General features: G+C 37.8%; 1 protein-coding gene across 1 annotated transcript in view; it reads left to right on the top strand.

Annotated features, from left to right (window-relative positions):
* Positions 1-742: 742 nt before the first annotated feature.
* The window catches only part of sim (bHLH transcription factor single-minded), a 169,946-nt gene continuing 157,517 nt past the window's right edge, over positions 743-13,171 (top strand). The window contains exon 1 of the mRNA XM_089253223.1: positions 743-1,273. The gene's annotated coding sequence lies outside the window, so the exon portion shown is untranslated. The remainder of the gene's footprint in view (positions 1,274-13,171) is intronic.

Genomic DNA, 13,171 nt, shown 5'->3' with positions numbered 1-13,171 from the left:
TTTCAAAGCAAATAAAAGAAAAATGTGAAAAAACACAGAAATTAGAAATTTGGTTTCCCAAAAAAGTTAGAATTCGGAATTTTCAACAAAAAGTAAGAGAAATTTTAGAAATATAAACACATCACCTATCTTCCAATCACTGAATATGCTAATCATAAATGAAAGAATTTTGAATATGCAACGGAGAAAAATGTAAGAAATTTTTGGAAGGGTTGTCTATTCATTTTTACGGGAAAAAAAATTTTTGATTGTAATTTTTTTATTAGAAAAAATTAAATTTCTGATTCTGTAAACGATGACTCACTCACCTATAAAGTGTTATGACACTGGATTGAGAGGGATAAAATATATTTAGAATAAGCTTCAACAGAAAGATCTCTCATGTACGCTTTTGGAAGATTTGCACGTCTATTAGGAAAAGTAGAAAAGAAAAAAAAGAGGCAATGACGGAAGATAGACCACGCCTTTTTCATTCTCATCCACGCAATCGCAGACCTCCAATTCCCAACGACTCCTCCCACTGAGAGAAACCGTCGAATCAAAGGAGTGTTTGTTAGGCGGGGCCATACAAACTAGGCGGGACCACAATGTGACGGGCGTGAGAATCCACCGATTCGGGCAATCAATGCTGCACGGTGGGAGTTGTTCTTTAAGTTTTTTTTTTCTTTTTTCATTTCATTTCAACATTTTTAAAAAAAATATATTTTCGTCACCAGCTACGCGCTACACGCCTGTTATACACGGCAGTTGCGTAAATTACCCCCCGAAGGTATTCACAGTTAGCTAGAACGATACACGGAGAGAGAGAGAGAGAGAGAGAGAGAGATTCCGCACGGAAACAATCGAAAGGAATTGAATTTTTCCACTGAAGAAGAGAAAGTAAACAAAAACAACACAAGAGCAAAGGAGAAAAAAGAGGAGGAGTAGAAAATATTTTTAAGTGAATGCTCTATATACTCGTGACACAGTGGAAACTATGGGTTGATTTGATAAAAGATATTTTTCTCAGAGCCAACATCTAGAGAAAGTTAGTGTGATCCTTTCCTTAAAATCTGGACCTTGAAAAGTCAAGGAGCAAAATAATAAGGAGCGTCTTCTTCGTGAATTTTAGTTATTTTAAACAATGTGCACGTGTCAAGAAATGTTTTATCGTCAACATCACAGTGTGGACCTGAAAGTGGTTTGGATAAACAGTGTCAAATCTACAGGTTGAAATTCAGTGCGAGCTCAGAGAAATCCTTCCCTCAGAGAAGAAGAGAATAATAACAAAAAGGTAAAAACGTTTCTGACAATTATGGGTTTTTGTGATTATATATAAGTATGATCATAATCTGTCTATAAATACACCCCTCGATTATTTTTAATTAATTAATTAATTAATCTAGTCATATAGTTGCACAAACTATTATACTAAAAAATATTTTCGTCACCAGCTACGCTACACGGCAGTTGCGTAAATTATCCACCCGAAGGTATTCACAGTTAGCTTGAACGATACACGGAGAGAGAGTGAGAGATTTTTTGTAGAAAACAGAGATTTTATTGTCGAACTTTGACCTTTGTCAATTTATTTTCAAGTTTTTCCAGGATCTATAAGGAAGAAAAACGAACGTATTGGAATTCTATAAGAAACTGGGGCAGGAAACTCTTGACCCATTCAAGAATTTTACTCGGCCCGCAAAAAGGAACAAATAACTATATTTCATCTTATGAAAATACGATATACAGTATAACGTGAAACTGAATGAAATTTTACGCGAAATAGATAAATTAGGGATATTGATTAAAGTTTATTGGGCTCTTGAAACCGATCAAAACTCACCGATATTATATATTAGAGTTTTTCATTCACATTTGGCTGTGGAAAAATATTTTAGCTCTTGTGCGATTCGCTGAAGTGTTTTTAGCACGAGAAATTATCAGAAAATCGGAAATTTCGTATTCACGTTATTCGCGAGAGTAGTGGGCTGGCTTGTTACTTTAACTCGATTAGTAACCGTACTTGTCCGATGGCCACCTTGGTCAAACAAGGATCCTAGTCGCTCTCTTAATATGTGTTAACTTATATTTTTCTCATAAGCATATCTTGAGGGGCTCTTTAGAAACCTCTTGCGGACCGCTTTTTAGAAAAAAAAAATTCTTGGTATAAGAAAAAAAAGATGAGATTTTCAAACAATAGAATCCCGAGATTATCCTGAACATGAATCCGAATCAGATTATCTCTGAATATTGCGATCAAACAATGATTTCTTAAAAAATGATGCCTAAAATAAATTATACATATATAATATATTTTAGGCATCATTTTTATATATTATTATATATTGTTATATATTGTTATTATATTATTTAGGCATCATTTATATACATATATATATCATATATATATATATTATATCATATAAGATATATCAGCTATACTATATTTCGCGACTAGAAGGGTATCGATAATCATTGGTAAAAGCCAAGACATTTTCTTTTTTAAAACTAGTAGATTAAAAGAATAACGTTTTCTTTGGAAAAACTTGAACATTATTTTTTCTATGTAGTACTGTATTTCTTCAACGGAATCGCAAGGGACCGACATTTTTTTTTCGTTGAACACAGGTTCCCGCTTAATCGAGGTTCGATTGACATAATGTGTGAAATCATGCAACGATCGTATGTAATTGAATTGCAGTGTAATAAAAATTAATCAACTGAAAATAAACTAATTAATTTAAATGTACATAAAATAAAGTAATACACATTATTTACTCTATAATTACTAAATATTTAGTTTTCACAGCAGCTCTGTATGAAACCCCCACGATGTTTTTCATCTGAAATGACTACACTTACGTTCTTTTTGACTTTCTCTGAAATTTTCAATGAGGGTGTCGATATCTGTCGTGTCAGGTTCAGTTTGTACACTGTCGTCTATGTTTATGTAATTCTCAGCACCAGGGCCGTAAATAGGATTTTTGCCGGGGCGGGGGGGGGGGGGGGAAGAAGCAACATGATTTCAGCTGCCCTGACCACTGTAAAATTCGATTTCTCCATGTAAAATTTGCCACCCCGTAAATTTTGCTACCCTATAAAAATCCTTCCCCCCACTTCCCTCTTATTCTGGCCCTGTTCAGCACTTGCTATCACGGAAAGCAGTTTTCATACAATTTTGTAGGTCTTGTCTAATCTAATTATACTGATCTAACCATTATACTGATTTCTCACGTAGAAATGACTGCTTAAGCGAAAAATGCTGTTACAATTTCACAGACGGAAAACAACTGTTTCACTACATATATGGCTTTACAAATACCATAGTATCAAGTACGGTAACGGTTTTTACAAATCTAAGGGTAAGTGAAGTAGAACTCGCATTGGTAAGCGGCCATTGCATTAAAAATTCCGACAGAAGCACTAATATTTTGTTTGATTCCTTTGATCAATTGGCCGCGAAACTGTCGAAGTGATTGAAATTTTCCGTAAAAGGGTAAATTTTTCCTTTCCGTTTCCACGTTAGAGACGGTCCGTTTAATTCAGGTTTTTCAATGTGTATTTTGGCATTAAAATCACGGGACCAAGATTTTTTCCTTTGAAGACAGATTTTAATGTATTACAGTTGTTATAATTACGGTAGTTAAATGTTTTTATTTGCTGAAATGAGCCTTCAAAACAATGTACACGCAAAATTAATAATGCAAATGAAGATTCAGGAAACTAACGATATTGTAATAATTTCATTCAATTTCAAGTAATCGCTTTAACCTCTGATAAAAATGAGTTTTTCCACATCTATGATTGAATTCCTCCTCCTTTTAGATAGAAAACGTTAGTTTCCTATGTAAAAGAAGACCTAAAAAGAAAGACTGAATTGAGTTTTTTTATTATATGTATATTTATTCAGAATATTTATTACGTGATAGATTCGGATATTATGCAGCTTATTGTCCTCTCTCTGTTGAAGGATTGTCCGATTTTAGAAACTCTGACATCACTGTTCATTCACTGTTCAGCCACACGATAAACGTATATACACACACGATATATGTACGTATATACCGCCGAGCACCAATTCGTTAGAAATTTTTCCAGAGAAATGATTACGAGATGCATGTACGGTACAAATATCATATATCTCAAAATTCGGTTTAAAATTAGATTTAAAATTCTTAACTCAACGATCCGATTTCTACTCACTTAATAATTGAATTGGAAATCCTTGCATCCAATTGTATCCAATCTGTAAATGATGACGTAGAATTCATCATTCAGCAACAGAATTTAGCATTTAGCTATAGAATTTAGAGTTTAGCAACAGAAATATTTAGCATTTGCAGTAGAATTCATCATTTAGCAATAGTATTGACATTCTAGAGCACTGAATTAACATTAGCATTTAGCAACAGAGAATTTAGCAGATTCATTTAGTGTATTCAAAAAGTCCGCTTGCAAAGTTAGTCTGCTTGCAAAAAGTGATTGACTTTCTCACGAAAGAAGGAGGGGAAAAAATCATTTAAACGAGTATCATGTGTATGCGAGCGTTTCCACAATACAGAGTACGTACGTCTAGTTTATTTCTGAGTGAATACTCTCATTCAATAATTAAATATGATCAAATTAGAAAATAACTTATCTTTTCGAATTTCTTCATCTCCGGAATTTGATATTTTAATAATACGATATTCGTAAATAGCACTGTTACTTTAATAAATATTTTATTTTCTGTCTCTAAGATGGGAATTAGCGTTAAGTCGAACTAACGATAACTCGAAATTTTTTGTCCGCCGCTGCACATTCAAAATTATTGAGGGATTTGACTGTAATTCAGGAGCTTATTTTCAAAAGGGAACATTCCACCTTCTTCCGAAATGAGCTTTGAACTTTTTGACGGTTTATGAATCTTTAGGACAAGCTCTGTCAGATTATGCACAGTACCGTCTTAGCGCATGGGCCCACCCGGACTCGGCCCGGGTGCTTCAAGAGAAGAGGGGACTGACAAAAAGGAGATCCGGTTGAAATTTTTGAGAGTAAGCATGTAAAATTGCCTGGTAGGGCCTCAGAAAAATTACTTGGCCCAGAGGCCCATGACACTCTTAAGACGGACCTGATTGTGCAATCGAGATTATTCAAACGGGAATATTTTTGGTAGAAATCACAATGTCAGATTGGTCGTTTCTATCAAAAGGGAACATATCCATCTCGTTCATGCATTCATACTCTCAGGGACGCCAGAAGTCAAAAATGATTGGTATTGCTCGAGTAATGAACATAATGTTCAATTGGATATGTATGAAGACCATACGTCACACATTCAACAAAAAATCTTCCGTTTTTGGTAAATCTCCCATCGCCTGAACTGAGGGGGGGGGGGGAATGAGCTATATTTGAATGATGATTGGTGTTGCTTTAGCAACATGAGCATATATGTTCCGGCGTCCCTGCATACACTTAGGTATTTTCATCTTTTGATAACGGACATCCATAGTACCGAAAACTTGGTCCGCTAACGAGGAGTGTCCATTAATGAATAGCAAGATACATTGCGCCCCGTCGATGTAATTCAAAATTGTGTCCGTCAGTGGAGGTATCCGTTATGGGAGGTTCCACTGTAGAATAATCGTGTTTCTTATGTTAATGACCAGAGGGCATTAGCCTAAGGGTAGCCTACTGCACAACCGAAATAAATTAAAATTAAAAAAATATATATTTCACCATCTTCCGTATCCATTCTTAGAGGGTTTCAGGGGCTCTTGAAAAAACTCGAATATTTACCAAAAACCAATGTTTCTTGGTCTGGAAAAAGAACCACTTCTCACCGAATTGACCCCGTCCAAACAGTAATAGGCTCATTGACTAATGGAATTTCTCACCAGGGAATAATACAGAGTCGGAGCGTTATATTATATATTAACCTCTCTTCACACATACTTACGAAGTTTATGTGTGTGCGTCCTCCCGTTCTTCTTGTATTCGGGGGAGGGGTGAGATGATTTATGGTAAGTTGAATGATTCGAAACACGTTTCTCTCTCTTTAGCGAGTGGGGGAGAGTGAGAGAGAAAGGCCTATATTGTCTTTTCTTATATCGTTAAATTCTATACAGAGAAGGGCAATGACTCTATAATTAATAGTATAGTAAACTGCAGGGGCTCTATCGGTAAAACGGAAGTTGCTCCCCTCACCTTGTGACATTCGTTATGGAATTTCCATTCAGAAGTAAGTGTGTGAAAATGCTATTGACTAGGTTGGAAATTTCGGAACATCATTATAAAATGATTTTTATACAAAAATAGCCTTTTTTTAAGGGAGATATCATATATGAATAGTAGAGCCCGGATTATATGCACTAAAAAAATGGCAAAATATGCTCCAAAAATGGGCTCTGGAAATCATAAAATATGCACCTAAAAATGTCAAAATACGCATTTAAAAATGCGAAAATATGCATTTAAAAAGCCCAAAATATGCTTAGAAAACCGAGAATATACACACTAAAAATCCTGGAAAAGGTTAGAAATTTCGAAATACGCGTAGCCTACCAAAAATGAAGAAATATACAGTGTCGTCTTAACGCACGGCCCGTGGGCCTCAGCAAAATGAGAAGTAGTTAATTTTCGAGAATTTGTCAAGTGGGGGCCTCAGAAAAATCACTTGGCCCGAGGGCCCATGCTCCTCTTAAGACGGCCCTGAATATACATTAAAAAAATCACCATGCAAAAAAAAGCAGATAAGTTATTAAAATGCTTCTTTCCTATTTCTTAGGTCGCTATTACACTATATTATTAAGGTTTACAAAAATTATTTTATAAAACTTGAAAAATGTCACCAATAAGATTATTGTTTACATTCTAGGAAATGAAACCGATGATCATATTGGCAGCATTTTTCAAGTTTAATAAAAGGACTTTTGTAATACTTTTAGGGCGTAACACTAATTTTGAATAAACTAATAATTTTGTAACACTTTCATAGGCCGGAATTACCCTATAAAAGTTTTGTAAAAGTGCCTGTATAAAACTTGAAAAATACAACGAATAAGCTGATCGGCTACATTCGAGCTAATGCAACCGATCAGTTTATTGGTTATATTTTCAAGTTTTATAAAAGCAACTTTTACAAAACTTGAAAAAGACAACCGGTAAGCCTATTCGTTACATTCGCTCGAATTTAACCTACACCCTTATGGTTGCCTTTTTCAAGTTTTATTAATTAATTTTTGTAATACTTTTACAGTGTAATCTTGGCCTTAGGTCGTCATAATGTAATGCCGATCTAAGGCCATTAAGAAAATTTCTTTTATGACTTGAAAAATGCTATCAATAAGCGTATTGGTTACATTCGCTCGAATGTACAATTATCTTATTGGTTGTATTTTTTCAAGTTTTGTAAAAGATCTTATATTAAACTTTTATAGTGTAGTCGCACCCTTAGGGCATATTCATTTACAAAAAATATCCCCACATATGTCTATATATACTGCCATATGCAATTAATTTCTACATATTTTTTATTTAGGAATTTTTTAGTTTGTTGTAGCTGCTCAGTAACGAACTACCAGCAACAAAAGAATTTCGACACTATTTCTAAAAAAATTTAACACTTTTGACAATACCCTCAGGCCGGGATTACACTATAAAAGTTTTATAAAAGATCTGTTATAAAACTTGAAGGAACAACCGATAACCCTATTGTGTAACCGATACTCTTATTAGTTGAATTTTTCCAGTTTTATAAATGAACTTCTCTAAAACTTTTATAGTGTCGGCATTACACATGTCGGCCTTACAATGAAATGGTTGGAAAATACAGTAGGCCCCTTACCACAAACATCTCTAGTAATTCCCTAAATCTGCGAGGGGAAAAAAAAACCGATGTTATGAAAATATTATGAGCAATATTTACTCGAAATATTATTAAAAAAAAAGTGATTGAGTGACGCCCATACGAACTTTGGCGACACATCCTGGCTGTCACGATGACAACTCTGCAGTGGCTACTAATTTTATGTTCTCAATAACTAATTACTGAAATTCGCAACCTCGGGCAATAACTCGCTTAGCCCTCCCCCTCCACACCAAAATAATTTGCCGCCCTGGGCAGAGTTCGTTCAAAGCCCGCTTAGCCCCGCTTAATACGCCTATGTAACTTGGTCACTCTTTCAGTCATTCACGGACCTGGTCACTCTTTTGGCCGCTCCCATGCTAACACACTCCCTATTTCAGTGGTATAATGTCTCACTCTTTTGGTCACTCACATGCGCACACACTGTTTTTGTCGGTCAGGCTTGGTATCTTGCTCTTCGGTAATTCACTGAATTGGTGTCATGCTCTTCGGTCATTCACGAACCTGGTCACTCTTTTGGACACTCCCATGCTTACACACTCCCTATTTCAGTGATATAATCTCTCACTCTTTTGGTCACTCACTGTTTTGGCCGCTCACTGACCTAGTTTGGTCACTCACATGCGTGCACACTGTTTTGGTCGGTCTCTGAATTGGTGTCTTGCTCTGTAGGTCGAAGCGGATCTATAATTTTTCCGCCTGTGAGCTATACAAACTTTGCCACCCCTCTCTCATTCTACTAATTTTCTTGACCACTCATTCCTCGAATTTGCCCTGGATTATAACCCGCTAAGCCCTCCCAGGTAGTAATGATAAATACCTATGCGTTCATTTTAGAGTTGCTTATATTTATTAGTTATATTATATACAAGGTCTGTTAATAATTAAAGTTCCACTTTGAAATTGCCATAAAAAAAAAACTATTGGACAAAATGTTATCATGTATAATATATAATTAGTTAATATAACTTTATACACATATATATAGAGGGTATTTCGTTAATGGACCGACAAACGCAGAGAGTTGTTAGTAGACATCAAGAGGAACAAAAGTTGGAATGGAACATAGTGTCGCAAACCGCGTTGAGAGGGCGAAAATCGCGAAAAACGCATGCAGGTTTCGACGTCACGCTGGAAACACAAAAAAGTACAATAACAACTACATAAAAGATTCATTTGATTAATTATTACAAGAGTTGTTGGAAGTGGCGGCCGTCATTGCACAGTCTACAACGACATAAAAACGATTCCCGGACGAGCCCGAAGATACCAAGTACGCTTTTGATGTCTGCCGCATATCCTCCGATGTGTCCACAGGCCATTGCCATCTGCTCGATCGTAAATCAGATGCATATCAGCGTATTCTTCGTTCGTGTAGTCATACGATACTCATTGAAACAGACAAATAACTGCTACACGTGCTTACTACCGCAATTGCGCTTATTTACTTCATCCGCAGCGCATGATCCTACCCCAGCGCATGCGATTCGAGACGCTGCTTACGTCAGATATGGTGAGCGAACCCACGAACGCATTCAGCGATCAACTGACATCCACCTTTCGTCTCCTCCTATAGACTCGGAGCCTGCATGCGTTTTTCGCGATTTTCACCCTCTCAACGTGGTTTGTGACAACATGTTCCATTGAAAATGTTGTTCCTTTTGATGTGCCTACTAACAACCCTCTGAGTTTGTCGGTCCATTAACAGAACACACTGTATACAATTATATTTATATTGCTTACATTTATTACTTTATATAATTAGCTTTTCTTTCATGAATAAGACACAGAAGTGTTAAACACAGTATAGAAAAGGTCGACAAGTGATCATACATCAATCAAAATGAATCAAAGTAGTCGGGAAAAAATACGTGTATATATCACGAGGATAATCATGATGAGTTTCCCTCTGATATTCAGCTATAGCAAAAATTGTGACTGTTCCTGTCCAAACGACTACGTTGCCGTTGCTAGTTGGTGTGAAGCATAAACGACTACATCTGCTAAGCAACGCAATGTTCAAGTAGTGATCTGTACATTATATCAATCGCTAACTGATAAAAAAAAACCTTTCCGTGTAAGGTGTAAATATAACTGTTCAAAGTCGATTTCACGCTGTAAGGGGTCACTCAAGTATTACGTCAGCATCGGGGGGGGGAGGGGGTTTTAGGATTTGCTGACTTTCGATTACAAGGGGAGAGGGGGGTGTTTGAAGGTTGCTTACGTCATCAACCACCCCTTTTTGAAGATATGAAATATTCTAAGCTGCTGACGAAATTTTGCTGATGGGAGAGGGGAGGGGGGGTCAGTGTTTTGCTGACTTTTGCTACAAGGGGTGGGGGATAGGGTTAAAAATGGCTGAAAATCTGCTTACGTAATACTTGAATGGCCCCTGACAAGTTATAACAAAAACTATTTTTGAAAAATTAAAGCGTAAATGAAGAACTGCGCCACTGCAAGTAGTCAACTGAGTGGTTCTGAAGAGTTTCCTGGCACGTTCGCAAGATAGCAGCTCTGTACATGCAAATTAGAAGGCGGGGGAGGGTGGGCAAAGGCCTATTTATTTCTTTCAACCCGAGCGCAATTCAGGTCTATCACCATCTATGGGCGATTTACTACCTAGTGAGTTGTGCCGGAAGTGTAACTGTGTGTGTACCTGGCAAGTCTGAGTGCGTATGTAGTGTTGTGTTTGATTTCTCAGTGCCGGCATCTTTATTTCAGAAGTTAAGCGAGTGATGTGTTATGATTGAATTACATATGTACTGTTATTACATATGTAGGTCTGTTGCTGTCTGGGGCGAGACTTTTCAAAGGGGAGATCGGCTCGCATTCGCGCCTTGAAGTTGGGAACCATAGAAAACCAACTTCAGCTGATCACCGCTGTGGCGACGGTGGGATTCGAACCCAGGACCTCGCGACGCGAGTCCGTCAATATTACCACTCGACCACCACAGCAGCAGCATGGGCGGAGATACGGGGGGCGGGGGGCACCCAGCTTCAAAGGTGGAGTCGACTGATCTAATGTATATATATGAATTGACATCATCATCATCATGCTCCAGCAATAATGACCGTGCCCCCCAGCCTTCCAGGTCTATCCCGCCTATGAGTGGCAGGCGTATTTATTGTTTTGCCGCCTGTGGGCTGCACGAATTTTTTTGCCGCCTTTCTTTCATGTAATTATAATTTTCGCGACCACTTACTTATTTTTTCGAATTCACCGCCCTGAGCGAATTCACACCCCCCCCTCCCCAATACTCGGCTTGGTCTCCCGTTCCTGTGAATACGCCTGTGTATGTAAGTCCCTTTTTTGGTCAGGGCTTGACAAATCCCAGGTGCCAGGTCACCATGGCGAATACAAAATTGGCATCTAAAACTTTATGTTTGGTTATTAGATTTAAGTCTGAGGACAACACAAAATTTTTGGTAATTATGTCATTGTGTCTACCAACACAGGAAAAGGCTTGCCAAATCCTGGACAAGCTGAAAAAAAAATTGCTTTTTCTTCTCTCCTAAGAAATTAGGTTTGTGCATAAATTATTTCTTGATTTGTCCACCCCTGCTCTGGGTCACTCTCACTGATCTCGTCCCCCTCACCCTCTAGGAAGAGGTGGATTAATATTTTCGCGCCCTTCTTCCATTTTACTTCTCTTTCCTCAAATTTGGTGCCCAGCTAGAGCCCGCTAAGTCCCCTATAAATACGAGGGGGGAACGAATTTAGGGCAGAAGTCGGATTTTGGGCAGTTTCCTGCAGAGCCATCCCAACAGTATAGGCCCCGGGTGAAAAAACAATTTCCGACGCCCCCCCCCCCCCAGCTATAAATACCTACTTTCCACTTCGCATACTTCCAAACTCTAACGAGATCAAATTGTCATGAGGCCTCTCCGGGGCATTCGAGACTCATCGAGTAAAATGATTTTTCTTGATCCCCCACTTAAAAAGTACTATGCAAACCGGAGGTCTTCAACCTGTTTCTAGTCGCGTGCACTGCCTGTATCCATCAACAAAAGAACACCCTTTTCGGCAAGTTCGACGCACGCAATTGAACCTCCCTTGAGAAAATTCTGCGTTCGCCCATGGACGTATGAATGCGCGAAATCGGGAAGATTTCAATCCTAGAAAGCAATTTTTTTTACAAGGAATTTAATTCGAACGTTGATCAAGTGCTCGCGAGCACGAAATCGGTCACGAGCATCGAGCGCTCTGGATGCTTCAGGGAGCAAAGCAAGCAGCACTGCGATGCTCGCGACAAACGGGTTCAAGATGCCTGAACTGTCATGAGATCCCGGGTCATGCGTTAAGGTTAAAAGTAAAGGGGAGGGAAGGGAGCACCAAAATCACTTAGTGTGCTTAGGGCCTTCATATGGACCAATCCGGCCCCGTGGACTACAACGAACAGTTTTGAAATCAACATCAATAAGTCATACCGACATTTCTACGTTATTTTCGGCCCATGTTCGTCACAGTTTCCACAGGAAGGAGAAAAATGTATCCACACAACCCAAACTTATACAGAAACGAGACAAGACAGATTCTCGTGACATTTGTTCAACTAACAAGCATTTTTTCACTAGGAATTCGTTCCTTCAATTCGCTTGAGATTAATGGCCCGCCATTGAAAGAAAAACCCCAACCTGACTATTTATTCTGTAAAGAAGAATATCGGCGCCAGAATAGCACGTGTAATATCAAAAAAAAAAAAAAATCTCTTGGGGGAGATTAAGAGCCCGAGAGCAGAATTTTTGCCATTAAGCGTAACAGACGTCACGTTGCTTGAGCGTTGATGTGGTCTACGGTCGGTGATTGACGTGGACTCGACGCGGGAGCGACACTCCTCGCGAATATCAAACACCCAATGCTTGGAGATACATGAAACGTGAACTAATATTTTCAACATGCGTATAGCGTGTACGGACCGTATTTAATTAAGGTGAAGCACACGAATGGAATGCAGAGAGAGTCTATGTGATGGTAACTTGAACTTCGATCAATGTAAACTTGAATCATGTTGGTGTTATTATCTTTGATCGAATAAAACGTCAAAAGAACAATCTTTGATCAATTTAAACATGAATCGTAATTTGATTCAGTGGAAGATGATTTGATTGCTTGACACACATGATTTTATTGAATGAATCATGAAACTATGAACATTCTTTGATCAAGTGAAACATGAAACTATGAACATTCTTTGATCAAGTGAAACATGAACAATTTTTGATTGAATGAAACATGAACAATTTTTGATTGAATGAAACATGAACAATTTTTGATTGAATGAAACATGAACAATTTTTGATTGAAGTGGGGAAATTATTTGATTGAATGAAACATAATCAGTGGGG

The sequence above is a fragment of the Pholcus phalangioides genome, unplaced genomic scaffold, assembly GCF_987345545.1.
Source record: "Pholcus phalangioides strain wild (caught in Gottingen) unplaced genomic scaffold, Ppha-v1.0 ptg000032l_1, whole genome shotgun sequence".
Lineage (NCBI taxonomy): Eukaryota > Metazoa > Arthropoda > Arachnida > Araneae > Pholcidae > Pholcus > Pholcus phalangioides.
The sequence above is the reverse complement of the archived record's forward strand: the minus strand, read 5'-3'. Positions and strand labels throughout refer to the sequence as shown.